Raw genomic sequence first — 19,244 nt, forward strand, 5'->3', positions numbered from 1 at the left:
TATTCGGCCATACGCAAAGAATAATGCCATGAAATGATACACCACATTAAAGATAATTTGGTATTTTAGGCCATACCTATATCATTGCGATTTGGAGCGATGCTGCGGTTTCTCTATTTCACAGAAATCTCGACGTGCATAGCTTCGGGTTGCCATACGTCTGGAATTTCCCGGACATGTCCGAGATTTCACTGTTGAAACTGCGTCTGGGAGGAATTTCTAAAATATGTTTAAAAGTTCGGAATTTTGAAGGCTTGAAGTAATAAGCTCATGATTTTTTCGTAAATCAGTATAAATAATATTTTGGGGGGCAGATCTATGCTACAGGAATTTTTTTCGCGCTGCTCGATGATTTAGTATCACACATATAGGTTTTAATATGGGGACTACCACCCTCGCAAAAACTGCTATCAAAAATAAATAGAAATGACATTCATTTCTTGTCTAATTGTAATCGCAATTACAAGATAACGGTAGTTTCACGGAGTCGGTGTAGGCCGTTTGGATGCTTTATTCAAAGATAGTGGTTCTAAACCCGGGGTAGTTTGCCTCTATTCTGTGGTTCGCGAAGATGTTGAACGTAATCAGCTTCCAAAATAGGCCGTGAGTAAGTCTGGGCAAATATGCCGACCTTTAATTAGTAATCAACTCATCAAATTTTAAGCTGAGCCACAGAACATTTTCAAATTGGAAATGAAGTCGCGACCATAAAAGGTTGGAAACCACCGGATGTGCGGTGTTTATATAGGTCAGTGGTGCAGTGCGCACCTGCATTAGACTGATAAATGATCTTATCGGTGTGACATGAACATGACTTAACGATGTACCTGTGCAATTACGCTCCTTGTATTTTCGAAGTCATTCCCCTCCACCAGCTCTGCTGCTAACCACTAACCAGAGGCGTAGCAGCATCGGCTGCCGCCCATGGCTTTCTTTGAAAATGCCGCCCAAATTTTGAAATTGTTTCGATCGATGCAATTATAGTTGCTGGAAATCTTGTTCTGTTTACTCAAAAAAGGTCATCACCTCATAGGTCATGTCATAGGGTTACCATATTTTGGAAATCTGAAAAGAGGACACTTTTTCAGAATTTTCAGACTTGCAAAACCGGAGGAGAATTCTCAAAAAATGGTAAATTTTTCCCACTGTGAGGAAAAAAGGTCAACTTTTCGCACAGCGCCCAAAATACAGTTTTTTCCTTCACATTGTCAGGTGGTTGACTAAAGAAAAAAGGTTGACTTTCCGCTCCGCTCCCGAAATACCCGCCGGAGCGTCACATCGGTGCTAATTTACGGCACCTCAGTCGAATATTGCTATAAATATGACCAAAACTCTCAAAAAAGAGGACAAAATCTCAAAAAAGAGAACAAAAGGGCGTCCTCCGAGGACACTTTCAAAAAAGTAAAAAAGGAGGACAAACCCTCTTAAAAGAGGACGTATGGTAACCCTATCATATCAGTTAATTTAAAATGTGGATTGCGTACGTGTTTCAGGTGCGGAGATTGAGATCGCACAGTCGCCCTAAACATACTTCCATCACACTGGATGAGCGCTTTCTCAGCAAAATTTTTCGAACTCGGTATAGTGATCCTGTAGGACAGTGATCGGGAACCTATGGCTCGCGGGCCATATATGGCTCTTTTGGATAAGATATGGCTCTTGACCAATTTTTTAATTTTGTAATAAATTTATCAATATTGCAGCAATTTGTAGGTAAATTTTCATTACGCCCAGAAGAATTATATTCTCGTGGCAGCTGGCAGCCTAACCAAGTCTTTGAGAGGACAAGACAGTGGGGTAACCATAGGGTTAGGGCAGTGGTGGCCAACCTTTTTGCTATTCACGGCCGCGTTTCGATTACTTACGTAGCCTACGGCCGCATTCCAGGGCATAGTCGTAATGAACTAACTGTACGCCAAATACCCATGTTAAAATGTCCATTTTCGGTGAGCTCCGGACTGATTTTTCATTCAAATCGGCTTACTATAGGTCAGTGGTTCTCAACCTTTTTTGACACATGCCCCCCTTGGAGATGGTCAAAAAACTCGCGCCCCCTGACCCCCCTTGTATTTATCGTCATGTCAAAAAGAGCACATCATCTAATACTGAGGTGGGCAACGTTTTTGATAATCATGACCGCATTTCGATTGGCCGCATTCCAGGGCATAGCCGCAATGAACGATCTGGACGGAAAATTCCTACGTTAAACTGTCCATATGCATTCCCGGTGAACTCCGGACTATTCTACTTTTCACAATGGCCTATTGTACGCACCGAAATCGCGAGTGGCAATGTTATGAATAGTTACCGGGAGGTGCATATTGTCGCGCGGAGCGCGAAAATTTTTCAGGGCCGCGAACGAATTGCTATTTCTTGCCAATTCCCTATCTGCTCAGATTAAGAAGGGCGCTACTGCATTAAAATCGAAAAATGAAGTCTTGTTGAATTGCGCGGAGGGCGAAGAAAATTTCAAGATTAATTACAATCTCTCGAAAATGCGGCAGTGAATTCGTAATTGCAATTTGCATGTCTACGGCCGCAAACACATACTAATTGAATTGGGCGTCGACGGCCGCTCAAATTCCCTTCTGCGGCTGCAGGCTGCCCACCCCTTATCTAATAGTATACATAAGGTATATCTTACGCCAATTTCAAATCTGCATTCCAGTTGTTGAGTCTTTCACATTGCTGACAACTTTCTTCAAACTTGTTTGAAAATAACAAAAAAACATTGAACAAGATATCCATTAATTAATTTCAAGGTAGGTCACCCTGAGACTAATCCTGATGCTGGTAGTGAGTACAGAGAGCAAGGCGTCGTTCTGTCCTGCCAGGCTAAATTTGATCAGTTTTCGAAATGAATTAATTGTGTTGATTTATAGCCTAATTGAGGGCGAAACCGGGCAACCTATGTTGCATCTAAGTCTATCTTAGGTAGTGCAGTTCGCAAGCTACTAACAAGAGCTGCCCAGCGCTACTGTCAAAGCTATGAAGCAATGAATGACTTACACGTGGGAACTGCTCTCTATATCTCCAAAGAATTTCAAAAATTTGCTCAAATGAAGTTGAAATCAGACTATACTCAGTTGAGCGCTGTTGCTAGAGTTTGTATTTTGCAAGCTTTCTTGAATATGGAATAAATTTCATCTTCATTAATCGTCTTCTCATAATGGATGTGAAACACATGTTCAGACACGGACAATTTATACTGACTTTGTCAATTTCTCGCGCCCCCCCTATACTGACTTCGTCTATTTCTCGCGCCCCCCCCCTGAGAGCCTCCCGCGCCCCCCAAGGGGGGCGCGCCCCCCAGGTTGAGAACCCCTGCTATAGGTGGTCATGTTTTGGTGGTCATGGCGCGAGTGGTCATGTTTTGAATAGGTTATGAAATTCGCTAAGATCGCGCTGTTCGCGAAAAATTTTCAAATTCACAAATGTATGCAAATTAGGTGTTTTCCTTAATAATGTTAGAATTGTACTACTATCTTCATTTCTGGTTCGAACTGTCTGTCCTTACGAAGCAGTTCGACCAGAAAAAAAAACTTTTTTGCCTCATAAACTGACAAATGTTTCATGAAAAATCTTGATTTTAACGAAATCTGGCCTTATGAAGATTTCCAGTAGTTACATCACGTATAGTATGGTAGAAATAATTAAAATCTGCAGTAGTACAACGAAATATACTTTCCTACATTCTAGGGTAGAAAGTGTCTGTCCTTACTAAGCAGCTTGCCAAGAACGGAGAAAGAACGTTCATAGCAGTTGTTGGCTGACAAGTGACAACACTGAAGTGCTGCTGGTGACACATCGTGTTGCTTCATTCTGACAATGGTGTCTACTAGGGATGGTGTGAACTTGAGGTTCACGTTCGCGTTCTGTGTGTGAACCTCGGAAATTTAGAGGTTCGCGTTCACAACAGAACCTTGGTAGGTTCTGCACTGTGAACCTTTCTCATATATTACAATTATAACATTATAACACCTTTGGTTCAATTTTATTGCATTTCAACTGCGGGCCACTCTATGCATGGCGCTGGCAGCATTAAAAATCAACACTAAACGAGCATGCACCTTGACAATCTCAAAAGTTTTACTTGCTTTGATACAAGAGTTTGCTCGAAATATCCAGCTTTCCGTTTGTGAATATTTAGTGACTCTCTGCTGTGAGCTTGACCCGCAATCACAAAACATCACGAGCGAAATACGTAGTCAGCGAATGATGCTTATTCAACCAATCAATAAGATTGATATCGTTTTCTGATGTAAAAATTCGAGAAGGCATACGGGGTCAATCATGACTCAATATCTTTACTACATCATTAAAACCAAATCCGTGCGATTGAGGGGTTGACTACTGCAGTGTAACTTCTTAATGGGGTGATATTGGTAGCAAGTATAGAAACCCATTATACACTCTGCTCAATATCAATGTAATAGCAATACCCAGACGCCGAATACATTGTCCGGTCTGGCCTAGACCGTTAAGGGGTAAGTGTATATTCCCTGATAAGTCCTTGTCGAAATTGTTGGCAAAGCGACGGAAGATATTGATTTTATGGGAGTATTATATCAATTGATTGCCCCAGTTGATACATTTAGCGACGTTTAAAACGCATCAGCATTGTAGCATTATGTGACCCGAGTCATCGCTAGGTATCCTGTACAACTGTACATTAATATAGGCTATCACTTCATTGAAAGAGAGGGTTGGAATTAGCAATATGACGTCACGTGACGTCATGAGGTTCACGTTCGCGTTCACACAGAACCTTTCAAAAAGGTTCACGTTCACACGAACCTGAACCTTTTAGAGGTTCACACCATCCCTAGGTCTACTGTCGACATCACAATTTTGCAATTCCCACGCATATAGTGTTGCTCAGTTGGGATTTTGCGGTACGTTGAGCATAACACTGTTGAATTTTTATGATTCACAATGGGCCGTCTATAACTGTAGTGTAGGCCTATAGAGTAGGCTGCATACTTTACAGGGCCGGCCAACCCGTTGCCCGCGGGCCACATGTGGCCCGCGAGAAGGTTTTGAGTGGCCCGCGAGATAATTTCCGAAATTTCTAATATCATCAAAAATGGATTGCACAGATTGTGAACTTGCAAGCGAACCAGAAATTTGATTAGTCTGGCCGCGACACTTGAGATGTGATGACTAAAATATCAGTTCCGACGCATTGACAGATCCATCAGCCATTCACATATTGGTATATCTTCGTACACTACAATAAAGCAGAATAATTTGCGATAGATTCATAAAATGTAAAAATTTTCTACAAGCTTGGTGCAACATGTTGTCACTTGATTTCTTGTTTTTAATATTGTTGCCCTTTTGTGAAAATGGAAGAATACCTAATGTATCAGATTGAGTCTAACTATATTCTCGATTACGAGACAAAGCGTCGTTCAACATATGCGATATTGCGTTTGCGCTCCCAGTGAGGCCGTCGACCATGAAACCTAGGCACGAAATGATTGACGCATGTTGGTCGCAGCTTTCGATATCGATATGTTCATGCGCCGAATAGCTCAGTCCTCGCAAACTGAGCCCAGCGATAGACAACAGGCCCGCAATATAGTCAAGTGACAATATTATTGACCTATGAAACTTGAAAAAAATTCGCGCTTCGCGCGGCTAGTGGACGGCGCAATAGTTCGTCAGTCGAATGTGGCCCTTTGGCTGCAAAGGTTGGCCAGCCCTGCTTTAAAATGTCAAATGAAAGGTTCCCCGACAGTGCAAAATCTACGACATTGAAGTACATTCGGTTAATATATTCACTAAATACTGTTTTGGTCTCTATGCTTCAACTTTGAAGTTTACATTGAATACGATGTGAATAAATACGCGATTAATCTATAGATTTTGTAACCCGGCCCCGAAGTAGCCTACTTCATTTTCTAATCTCTCATGCCCGCCGACCGGAGAAGTTGTCCGACTCCGCTATAGGCCTATTGTTTCTACCTGTCCTACATCTGCATTGTCAAAACGTCGGCTTGGCGTTGCGTGCCATAAAAAGGTCCTTGACAACGCTGCAGAATGTGCCGACAGATCTTATATTACCAGTATATATATAGTCGCAGTAGAACCCAGCAACGAAAATCAAACATGGAAGACTTGACAAAAAGGTTTATTTGAAGGACACGTGAAAGGCCATGTACCGTACAACGAGTGCTGCGCATACGCGTATCGACTATCCTGAAGGTGGCCTACTTTTTTTGACGTGTGAACGCAGCATTACGGGGAAAGGTCCTGCCCCCTTTACTTTCGTTTCTCTTCGCACGGATGCACATCGCTTCTATTATTATATCCTTGCACGCATTGGACAACTGTACGTCGCGATTCGGCAACACTTCGCGTTGAATGTAGCTTATTGGAAGTTTCGACAATTCAACCTCTTTGAACAACGTCGAGAAACCATCGATGGGTCTTATTTGATCGCTGGACCATCTCACGATGATTGTCCAACGAGTCTCCGGTGGTAGACGGCTCACTTGTTCGGACTTCAATAGGCACAGCACGTCATCCATGGCGCAGTGTAAAAAATAAGGGCAATCATATATGTCTACGATGTTTGCTGCTACGAAGGAAAATATAACGGCATTGAAACCTTCCATATCGAAATCATCAGCATCACAATATCTGTCAATGATGCCCTTGATTAGAAGACAATTAGCCGTGTTTAAACGAGACTTCAGGTACTTCAAATCCCTCGCAGCAAGGGTAACCGATCGAGCTAAGAAAGGCGTACATTCGTCACTAGAGAGCACGTAACTGCATGTTATCAGTTGATCGAAAAGGCAGCCAAGATCAGACTCGTTTACTAGAGCCAATAAACTCGAAGTATAACGGGATCGTGCTCCATCATGGTCTATCCAGCGGGTGACTGCTGTCCACAATGTAGCTGAATTGGAATTCGCTGTGTTACACAACATGACCGAATCCAAATCTTCTTTGTCCATTTTGGTGAACGCATTCGTAAGGCCGAATATCGATATATTGGACGAGATGTACTTTATCACTTCTTTCGAAGCTCTTTCGTACATGAACTGTTTCGACAGTGCAAGAATATCCAGACAATTGTCCGCTGTCATTTCACCAATGCAATACTCAAAACATATGGACTTGACCTCCTCGAGCTGCATGAGATTAGAGGCGTTAAGGAGATCATGGATGGTATCAAGCTCCACTTCAATCTCCCCAGTGTACAGGAACCGCACACAGCTCATCACCGCTTTCTCGTCGATGTTTCTCATTTCCACGTACCCCTGCGCAGCTTCGATCATATCGGTGCGAAGCATTGTCCTGAAATACCCCGATGATATTTGCAGCACGAAACGATGTGCGGGGAAAACCTCAGAGCCTGCGCGAATCTCGAAGTCGCAAAGTTCCCCCTTTTCTCGTAGACTTCGAACTGCGTCGAGCATCGCCTCGCTTCTCCTGGACTTTACTGAGATGACTGTTTTGCCAGTACCTCGTGCTGTTGCGCTGGTCTTCGTTGTACAGGCCATGGTTCCACCGTTCCTTCCTATTCAACGTCCCTTCATTCAACTGATGAACTCTTTCTTACCTGCGACTCAAGAGATAATGCACGTGGCGTGTTGATTGTAATAATTGCAATGCGTGGTTGAATTGAAGTCTATACTATAGATCTACACTTGGTTGCATTTAAAACAAACGGTGTTTTAAAAAACTTTGTTTAAAACAAACAGTTACGACATGCATGTGATTATAATAAAGCATTCATTTCATGTCGCAATAACTATGCAATCTCCGTTCATGGCAATATACTATGCAAATATGTTTTAAACAGTGTTATAAACAAATGCCTTTTAGAATTTTTGTTTTAACGTTGTCTAATTATGCCATAATTGTGTAAATACTTCCGAAAAACCATGTAGTATGAGCCTACGCAAGTTTTGCACTCAAAATAGTCGACGTATACGATGCGGGGTGGCTAGTACCCTCGTGGTGGTCGTCGGTTCAACAGTTTTTGCACATAGATATAGATCATTGGTACGGAATGGGTGTTCTGATGCTAATGACCGCCGACCGTAAAACGCTGCATAGCGATGTAGTCCTGGTTAAGATATGTTTGATCTGTTTATGACAGTGATCGGAATCCCTTTTCGTCGAATGAGCCATATTTACCTTACATTTTCAATTGTCAATGCCAATCCACTGTGACGTCATAATTAAACATGTTTGTTTTAAAGGATTTTTGTTTTAAATGCAACCCTATCTACTAGACTAGAAGTCTATAACTGGAATTTAAGAATATACTAGCTAGACTCTTCGTTGCCTCCAATGTTGAACAATCACATCGAAGCAGTCTATAATAAAGCGATCATGGTCGTTCTTACAGAAATATACTTGTATGTAGGATTGCATTTAAATCAAAAATGAATTTAAAACAAACGTGTTTATAACATGAACCTTGTGTAAAACATGCTTTTCATTGTTGTTTTTAAGCCATGACGTCATGAATCATTAATTGTGATGTCACAGTCGTTTGATATTGACAATTGAAATTATAATATAACAAATATGTATGAAGCCAGAACAGATATGATTCTGATTTCGATTTTTTGCTAGAGTAGTGACCAGTAGGAGACTTCTATGATTAGCGTATGTCCTGCCCAGAGACACAGGACGATTAGAAAAAATTATGGACATTTTGAAAACTGAAAACTTTAATTTTGTTTCTTTGTTTCATTTTTTTCATAGAAGATACGCCTGTATTACCAATCTATTCAACCCCAGCATTAGTATGCTGGATTATGATTGAGCGCCAACAGCAATCATACCAAATTCGAATTTCTTGACTATTTTTCACCTTGAGACGTAGGCTAATCATGAGAAGTGAATAGACTGATGGCAGTTCCTCATTACATAACGGACACCAATCACAGATATAAATTAACCAAACGAACCTTGTTAGGTTCTGAGTGCACTGTGAGCCTTTTTCATATATTACAATTCTCACTTCATTGTAGCATCGTTGGTTGAAATTTATTGCATTTCAACTGCGGGCCCGGTATATGCATGGCACTGGCAGCATGAAAATCAACACTAAACGAGCATGCACGTCGACAGTCTCAAACATTTTACTTGCTTTGTTACAATTGTTTGCTCGAAAAATCCAGCTTTCTGTTTGCGAATATTTAATGACTCATCTGTGCTGTGAGCGTGACCCGCAATCACACAGCATCAAGAGCGAAACACTACATGTAGGTAGTCAGCGAATGACTCTTATCAAACCAATTAATGAAATTAATATCGTTGTCTGATGTAAAAAATCTAGCAGGCGTACGGGGTCAATCTCGATTTCATATGTTTATTGTATCATAAAAACCAACTACGTGGATTGGGATGTTGGCTACTGCTGTATAACTTGTTAAAGGGGTAATATCGGTACCAAGTAGGGAAACCCGTTTTACACTCTGCTCACTATCAACTTAGCAATAATCGGGACGCCGAATACATATTCCAATCTGACCTTGACCGTGAAGGCGTAAGCTTATATTTCCTTGCAAGTTCTCGTCGAAATTGTGGCAAAGCGACGCAAGATATTGATTTTCTGGGATGATTATATCAATTGATTAACCCAGTTGATACATCTGTAGACGTTTAAAACATCAATAGGTATTTCAGCATTGTGGCATTATGTGGCCCGAATCGTCGCTAGGTATTGCAAGGCTATCACTTCACTGAAATGTAGGGTTGGAATTAGCAATATGACGTCACGTGACGTCACGAGGTTCGCGTTCACACGAACCCGAACCTTTCAGAGGTTCAGGTCGCCAAGTGTATCAACCGGGGCAATCAAATGATATAATAATCCCATAAAATGAATATCTTCCGTCGCTTTGCCAACAATTTCGACGAGGACTTGCAAGGGATACGCCTTAACGGTCTAGGCCAGACTGGACAATGTATTAGCTACGTTGATATTGAGCAGAGCGTAAAACGGGTTTCTATACTTGCTACCGATATTACCCCATTAACAAGCTATACCGCAGTAGCCAACACCCCAATCCCACGTATTTCGTTTTTATGATACAATAAAAATATGAAGTCAAGATTGACCCCGTACGCCGGCTATATATAGTGTATTTATCAGACATGGGGTAATCGTGATTAGTAATCGTAATCGATTACGACGATTACAGCATTTCCAAGTAATCGTAATCGCAATCGATTACACTTGAAAAAAATCCGAAGTAATCGTAATCGACTACTTCACATATCTAATCGATTTCTTTGTGAAAGAACGATTACTTTTCATTTGTGCGATGCCCATGACATAAACTGAACATTTGTGAACCTGAACAACGAAGAGTGTGATTTAAAACAGGTTTTAGATAGCAGAAATGTCTTATTTTTAAACGCCTCTGCTCATTATTGCGTAACAAGTATTGGCTTGGTTCTTGATTGCGTAACGAATTATCCGCACGTAATAGATAGATATTCGATGTACATGTAGTACTGTGATTGTAAGAACACCCGCTATGCATTATGTCAGGTTATCAATACACTGCAGACGCCACTACCTCGCAGCAGGATTATAATCACCACTCTGCCTAGTTTGGAATAGTAACGTATGTACTATGTACTGATGTTTTGATGTTTTATGTTTACGTGTATAGGCTACACCGGACAAAGATTTGAAATTTTGTACTCGTCAAATCAAACATGACAATTTCAACATCGAAGCATTAAAAACCAACGACTGCTGATAAAAAATCATAACCGAGCGGCTATTTTCCGTTACTCGTATAACGGCAGCTCGGAATATCTTTATAAGTGGATTGTAGGCAGAAGTTTATGTTTACCTTATCATAGGCTTACCATATTTTGGAAATCTAAAAAGAGGACACTTTTCCAGAAATTGAAGAATTCTCAAAAACCGGTGAATTTCTCCCACTTTGTGATCGGTTGACTAAAAAAAAAAAAAAAAAAGTCATCTATCCTGCTCTGAGCTAAGTCACCGTTTTTCACTCCGAAATACCCGTCGGAGCTTCACTTCTGTGCTAATTTGCGGCATATCACTCGCAATTTGCTATAAATCTGACCTAAATTTTCAAAAAAGAGGACAAAATCTCAAAAAAGAGGACAAAAGGGCGTCCTCTGAGGACACTTTCAAAAAAGTCAAAAAAGAGGACAAATCCTCTTAAAAGAGGACGTATGGTAAGCCTACCTTATCATATTCACACACGGCCCTACTTGAAACGGGCAACAACTGCTATATCGCAATCTTATACTCAGCATTTGAATCTGCCACTATAGCCATCCGCTTACACACCATGTTAGCTTGGATTGCAGCTAGAATCAGTACCGAAACAGCATTTCGCCACACCATTCTCACAAATGTTTTCTTGCCCCCCCATAAGACGATCAATAAAGCTTGTGGCGGGCAAAGTCCCTCAGACCCCCTTTAACGACCGGGCTTTTCACAAGAACTGGAAACACGATTTGATGCGATATGGATTCGCTGTGTATTTACTGTCAAGTCGCGCCAAGCGCGAATATTTAGGCACGTAACTTTCAACTATAAATGTATTGTATGTTGTTAATTCGTGACCTCCTGTCTACTATATGTCAAAAGATATTGGAGTCGCCCAAACGTAGCAGACGAAAAGAAAACTAAACGAAAAACTTTCGTGAGACGCACCCAGAAATTGTCATTTATACTTGCGGTTCATCATTTTCCTCAGTGGGTGCCCCCGGTGGCATTTGTATTGAGGGGCAGAGATTGAGAAGACTATTCTTCGCAACCATCCAGCGCGGCTATGGACAAATACACAATGTTTCGGTCAATGTAGCATGTCTTGGTGTGTTGCGGCGCGGTATTAGCCGGCGGTGTGTTGCGGCGCGGTATTGGCCGGCACCGAAATGCCTATTTCTGCGTAAATCATGCAATTGTATATTATGTCATATACAGGAAATGACGTCATGATGTCTCATTTAAAAAGAAAGACCTTCTCTCATGAGGCCTTTTCATCGCATTGTTGTCTTCCAATGATAGCTTCTCAGAAGCAAAATAAATGTAATCGTGAGTAATCGTGATTACTTTTCCAAAGTAATCGTAATCGTAATCGACTACTTGCGGATTTTGCTGTAATCGTAATCGTAATCGTAATCGCGTGATTCAGAAGTAATCGTAATCGCAATCGATTACATTCATGAAGTAATCACCCCATGTCTGGTATTTATATCTTGATGTTGTGTGAAGGCGGGTCAAGCTCACAGCGGAGAGTGACTACATATTCACAAGCGGAAAGGTGGATATTTCTAGCAAACTTTTTCATCAAAGCAAATAAAAAATTTTAGATTGTCAAGGTGCATGCTCGTTTAGTATTGATTTTTGTATGCTGCCAGCGTCATGCATGGAGTGGCCCGCAGTTGAAATGCAATAAATTTCAACCAAAGATGGATGTTGTAATGACGTGAAAATTGAGATATATGAAAAAGGTTCACAGTGCAGAACATACCAAGGTTCGTGTGTGAACGTGAACCTCTAAATTTCTGAGGTTCACACACAGAACGCGAACGTGAACCTCACGTTCACATCATCCCTACTAATAATCTATATCATCTCTGAATCACTTGTAAGCGTTCTATTGACTCGATGTTGGCCGCGTGCAATCGCTAAGCTCAGTTCCCCTATCGCCCGGATACTAGGATGGGGTTCGTACCTTTGGCCGTCTTGCATCAGTTCGTTCAAATCATGGATCGTAGAGTTGAATACATAGATCGTCTAGCGCAGCCTTGGATTTGATGATGAGTGGGTTTGGTTCGGTTTATTTAACACATACAACAGTGGTGTTTATCGCCTATTAAGGTCATGTACACCACGACAATGATATCAGTAATGTTCAGGTTCTTTGCTTTTCCGTATTCTTTCCGGACGACTTCCACACTCGCGCGCTCCCAACTTCAGTGTCTCTCTCTCTCTCTCTCTCTCTTTCATGCATCCTGACTTGTTCTATACTGCCGACTTCTTACTGGCGCGGTCACCATCATACTGGGCTTTTCGAGACACTGCTATTGCAGTGAGGTTAGCGATGAGAAGCTCAGGTAAACCTCCGACACACAGAAGATGGTTCGAACCGGGTGAGAGTGGGTACGAAGACGCGGTGTTTATTGTAGTGTAGAAAGCGCGCTCTGCTGTCTCGAAAGTAGCGCTAGATTCCCGCATGAATTTGTCAACATGCTGCTTGCTGAGCACCTCTTGATTGGATGCTTGCAGTGTTGCAATATAGTATCATGATACCATATCGATGTCAGTCAGCCCTTGTGTTTTTTTAACTGACTGTTGTACGTATCCCAGAGTGTCTGTCCAATACTTGCATTGAAGTTTGAACGAACGACGATCAACTGAATATAATCCAGCAAATCGTTAATAAAAACACTATGCCCGCCCATACACCTGTGTTAAACGTCGGCGATTCCGAGGGTTCCAACCATTCCATATCGCATACGCTGGCTATACTGGGTGCAAATCGTCCGTGGGCTCATACTACAGGTTTTTCTAAAAGTATTTACACAATTATGGCATAATTAGTTCTATAACACTTTTTTAATTTTTTTCAATAATTATTTTTCAATCTTGTTTTTTAAACCGTCAGTATCATATGCAGGGCTGTGGAGTCGGAGTCGGAGTCGGTGGAGTCGGAGTCGGAGTCGGGGTCGGAGTCGTGGAAAAAGTACTGACTGGAGTCGGAGTCGGAGTTAGTGAAAATGACCCCGCCTTCGACTCCGACTCCGACTCCAACTTCTTTATCATGTAAACAATTTCTTTACAAAGATATCTTTTATATTACTAATATCAACTATAATAGGATTTTTATGTACTATCAATCACTGTTATTAGTAACGATTAGGGATGGTGTGAACCTCTGAAAGGTTCGGGTTCGTGTGAACGCGAACCTTTTTGAAAGGTTCTGTGTGGACACGAACGTGAACCTCGTGACGTCATATTGCTAATTCCAACCCTATCTTTCAATGAAGTGATAGCCTTCAGGGGCGGGCAACTTCTCCAGCCGGCGGCCCGGATATAGGAAAATTAAGTACTTGGAGGGCCGGATTGCTGAATCGACACATTATTCGCCCATTTATCCAAATACACAAGGAATAAATCGTATTTAATGAATGTATTTTAACGACAGTAATGTCACTTCAAAGCCATTTCTCGCCGATAATGACGAGGATATAATGTGGATTTGAGAACAGCATTGTCATACAGGCGCCGCCATGTCTGCTTCTCTCTGATCATACATCTCTGATCAACTATATGGTGTGGACACAAGCAAATCTCACGGCTCAGTGAAATTGGTCTACGTCACACTTTCCATTTGGTCAAAGGCAATTTGACGGTAGTTTTTGACCGACTTGCCGAGCATTAAATTTCATAAAACGGGTATCAATCGAAAGCTATCGCGGTGCTGATTGCGAAAATATAAATTCTATTCTGCTCGAGGTTATGGAACCCCCAAAATCAGCCTTGAATGTTGCATTGTAACGGAGTTTCGTATTGTGACGCAGCCATGCCGTCTGAGCAGCTTAGGAGCAAGCGCGCACGAGAGTTAGAGTATGAATGCTCAATTGCTCAATCGGTTGCGCAGCAATGGCCAATACGCACGCGGTTTACTCTGCTCCTCACCTGCTCCCAGACGGCATGGTTGCGTCACAATACCAACCTCCGTTACAATGCAACATTCGAAGCTGATTTTGGGGTTCCGGGACCACGAGCAGAATAGAATTTATATTTTCGCAATTAGTACCGCGGTAGCTTTCGATTAATACCCGTTTTATCAATTTTCATGCTGGGCAAGCCGGTCAAAAATTACCGCCACATTGCCTTTGACCAAAGGGAAAGTGTGACGTAGACCTATTTCACTAAGCCGTGAGATTTGCTTTTGTACACACCTTATAGGACACTATACGCTGTGCTCAATCAACTCACGGCTCAATCCGTAATTATTATTTCAAGGTGTTCGATAAGCCCGGTACCCCAAATTTACCAACATATCAATTCATTAGGGCTGAGTAGGTGATGAGATAGCGTAGTTGTTCATCCATGTGGCCTATTTTATCTCGATAATAAATTCATGCGGACCGCGGCATCTACGAAATTTGAAAAGTGGCCCGCGACCCGTTTTGAGTTGGCGTCCCTGGCATAAGCGGTGTCTTACAAAAGCCTACAAGTGTGCCGTGCTACAAGTCGGCGGTTACGGAATCAAAACTTATAAATATCGGTCTGGTGTAAATGACCATTGTAGTCTACCAACACCATGATTTCCACAAACGATATTAGGGTTGAGTACATCGTAAGTGCCGATAATGCAAGTCTTCTCGCTTCGACGAACTTACGTGCAAGCTCCACTCGCACGCTGCGCATACAAATAACATACAGTCACTAAAATTTGAGGAAGTAAGCAAGTAGCGGGGTATCTCGGCAGACTGTAGCCGCGGGCCACATTATAATATAAGACGGAAAACTGTCCGCGGACCGGACAAAATCACTTCGCGGGCCGGATCCGGGCCGGATGTTGCCCACCCCTGGCCTATATTAACGTACACGATACCTAGCGAAGACTCGGGCCACATAATGTCGCATTGCTGTAGTAGGCTACATATTGGCGTTTTAAACGTCGCTAAATGTATCAACCGCGGTTATCAAAGGATATAATAATCTCATGAAATCAATACATTCCGTCGCTTTGCCAACAATTTCGACGAGGACTTACCAAGCTTACGCCTCAATGGTCTTAGCCAGACCGGACAATGTGTTCGGAGTCTGAGTATTGCTACATTGATGTTGAGCCGAGTGTAAAACGGGTTTCTATACTCGCTACCGATACCATAAACAACAAGTTATATAGCAGTAGCCAGCACCTTAATCGCACGGATTTGGTTTTAATGATACAGTAAAGATATGAAGTCAAGATTGACCCCGTACGCCCACTCGATATTTTACATCAGAAAACGATATCGATGTCATTGATTGGTTGAATAAGCATCATTCGCTGACTACGTATATCGCTCGTGATGTTGTGTGATTGCGGGTCAAGCTCACAGCGGAGAGTCATTAAATATTCAAAACGGAACGCTGAATATTTCGAGAAATTTTTGGTAACAAAAAAGCAAGTAAAACCTTTAAGGTTGTCATGGTGCATGCTCGTTTAGTGTTGATTTTTTATGCTGCCAGCGCCATGCATAGAGTGACCCGCAGTTGAAATGCAATAAACTTGAACCAAAGAGATCTTATAACGAAGTGCAAATTACAATTTACCAAAAAGGTTCACAGTGCAGAACCTACCAAGGTTCTGTTGTGAACGCGAACCTCTAAATTTCCGAGGTTCACACACAGAACACGAACGTGAACCTCACGTTCACAGTTCACACCATCCCTAGTAACGATAGCCTACAGATCAGGGTAAGCCAGACCGTGCCCCCCGCAGGCCAAATGTGGCCCGCGAGAAGGTTTTGTGTGGCATGCGATGTAATTCTCGAAATTAGATATAACATCTGGTAAAATTGCAAGGCCAACCAACATTTGATTAGCCTGACATCGAAATTTGATGATGACTGAAACATCAGTCTCGATGCATTGGCGTAACCAGGGGCCAGCCACATTCAGCGCAGATCTTCGTATATGACCATAAAGTAGAATATTCCGTAGCAGATTTATTTGACTTGAAATTTTTCTTAGCACTTCGCATGATTTATTGTCACATTTCTTGCATTTAGTAGTGGAAACCCTCCTAGAGATTATAAATACGCGTAATTTAAAGAATTGAGTCCAACTATACTCGCAATTAGGAGATAAACTGATAAAGTGTCGTCCAACACGGGACTTCGCTTGTGCGCTCGAAGCGAGATCGTCGGCGATGAATCAAGAGCGGGTTCACCGAAACTGCCGATATTGCTATGTCTAAAACGCCAAATAATCTTGTCCTAGCGAAATGATCCCCTTGCTATACAGTAGGCCTAATGGTCCAGTAATATATTTATTGATCGAACTAATTCATCACCTTGAAAAAATTTCGTGCTTCGCGCGACCAGGGCCTGACTGCACAGTGCACACTCTGTACAGTTGCACACTGAGTTTTCATGACATAGTTGTTATCAATTTTAAAACGTAGTCATATAAGTCTTGTTTTCAATGTTACCGAATTCGGTTCGTTCCTAATGGGAGACTCTAAAAAAAGGTTATCAACATTCAAGTTGCCCGCGCAATGGTTCGTAAATCTCATGCGACCCTTTAGCCGAAAAGGTTGGCCACCCCTGACATAGATAGAATTGAACATTATTTGCAAAATACAATTCAGTTGCATAGAGGAAGAAAGAAGCAATATGCATCTTCGCGATGCAGTCACAAATTGATGCAATTTTTGGATTTATACCATGATATTGTGACAGAGTAAATATATCGTTTGGTTGTAAAATTGATGTAAATATACAACAGACGCTCCTTCCCACTTGACAAAAGTAAAAATATTTGTGGTTTAGCTTAGCTGCTTGGGCCGAACAAATGATTAAGAAAGACTGCTAGTCCTGGTCCTTGAATACTTGACTAAGTGCGTTGCGTAGACTAGACATATGCTATTTGGCTACTTCCTAAATTTCGTTTATGACCGATGTCTGTTAGTAGTGAGAGTGTGTGCGCTTGTAATCAGTACAGTGTGTAATGAGAAAATTAGTAAGTTACATCTCTGGCTGACTCATACACAAGAGCAACACTTCGATTGTTTAATCTACATTTTAATTATACAGTATATGGGGTATGTCGTGGTCGAATGATTCATACATATTAGGTTAATAAAGAGTCCATGTTATGAAAACTGATAAAATATAAAGATTTTTTTTTTTTAAATGTAGAAAGGCAATCTTTCATGCATAGTGAATAATTCGAGCTGTGCCACAATGAAACAATTTTGCGTGGCATCCTTGCATATGTTTATTGGGGGGAGATAGCGTAGTGGTGACGATAAGCGCCTACCAAGCAGGCGGTTCTGGTCGATTCCCGTCTGAGGTTCATTTGGGCTCCTCTCCCTCGCTATCGTTCTTACGGCCCAGAAAAAAAAGACCCGAAGAAAGAGAGCAAGCACTCACAAGGAATGGAAAGAACTAGTAGAAAGGGCCGCCCGCGGCTTCAAAAAGATCAACATCGAAAAAGAACTCTAGGCCGTGTTTGAGTACAGGATCGCTACTGATCCGTGTCGTTCGACATCCTATCTGTTCGTTACATTGCATTGTGTCTTATCACATTGTATGTGTAGCTTGTTCAGATGAAAATTATAACCGAATGTATTATTGTTATATGATAGTCATTCAACCATCACTCTGGCATATTATATTCGAGGTAAATTGGTAATACTGTTGGAGTCGGTATTTTTAAAGACGATGGAGTCGGAGTCGGTACGTTTAAAGACCCAGGAGTCGGAGTCGGAGTCGGTGCTAAAATTTACCGACTCCACATCCCTGATCATATGTGTCCTCTTTTCTCGCATTTCGAGTCAGTGGCCTTGTATTTATTTTCAAGAAATTACTGTAGCTATGAAACATGCTGAATTGCTGGTTCAAATAGCCTTTTCAACAAATTGCTCTACCAATCCTACTTTCTTTGATTGTCGTTGCAAACATTCTCTGTCACGCGTGTGGGCCTTTACATGCGAGTAGTCTATCTGGCGCAATTTCTAACTTAACAAACCCTAACGAAAGAACCGCTATAAAACGCAGTCGCCTCGACAAGTTCGTTGTTTTACATGCGCGACATCATAATTCGTATACCTAAGTGTTGGAGGTTTATCTAGGCTCCCCATCACCACCTCATCCGCGTAAGCGGTGTCTTACAAAAAGCCAAGAAGTGGGCGGTGCTATAAGTCGGCCGTTGAGGAATAAAAATGAAGAATATCGGCCTGGTGTAAATGACCATAGTAGTCGACAAGCACCATGGACACAAAACACCTCAAAACAAACAAACAAGCCGGGTCCACGATTACGCTATCTTATCGTTGCTGTATGGGATACTTATTACGTCGCGAATACTGTGGTTTTGGACCGGTCATGCCATCCCAGTCGTTTTACCTTTCCTTCGGCAGCTATTAGCCTGCTATAGGTTGGCATCTGCCAAACATAATATTACGTAGTTTTCTTGGATGATGGTCCGGCAAGTTATTTCTACGAAACTTTGACCTGCATAGAGTGTAGGGATTTGGTGAGCTAATTCC

General features: G+C 41.8%; 2 long non-coding RNA genes across 2 annotated transcripts in view; both read right to left on the reverse strand.

Annotated features, from left to right (window-relative positions):
- The window catches only part of LOC145434014 (uncharacterized), a 39,158-nt gene that overhangs the window by 6,872 nt on the left and 13,042 nt on the right, over nucleotides 1-19,244 (reverse strand). The window lies entirely within an intron of this gene.
- LOC145434011 (uncharacterized) lies at nucleotides 10,668-11,364 on the reverse strand. The gene is made up of 2 exons (XR_013913252.1): nucleotides 11,207-11,364; nucleotides 10,668-10,841 (listed from the first exon to the last, which is right to left on the reverse strand). It is a non-coding gene; the product is annotated as an uncharacterized LOC145434011 (long non-coding RNA).

Source organism: Botryllus schlosseri, chromosome 2, assembly GCF_051294905.1.
Source record: "Botryllus schlosseri isolate E-star chromosome 2, Bs_hap1, whole genome shotgun sequence".
Lineage (NCBI taxonomy): Eukaryota > Metazoa > Chordata > Ascidiacea > Stolidobranchia > Styelidae > Botryllus > Botryllus schlosseri.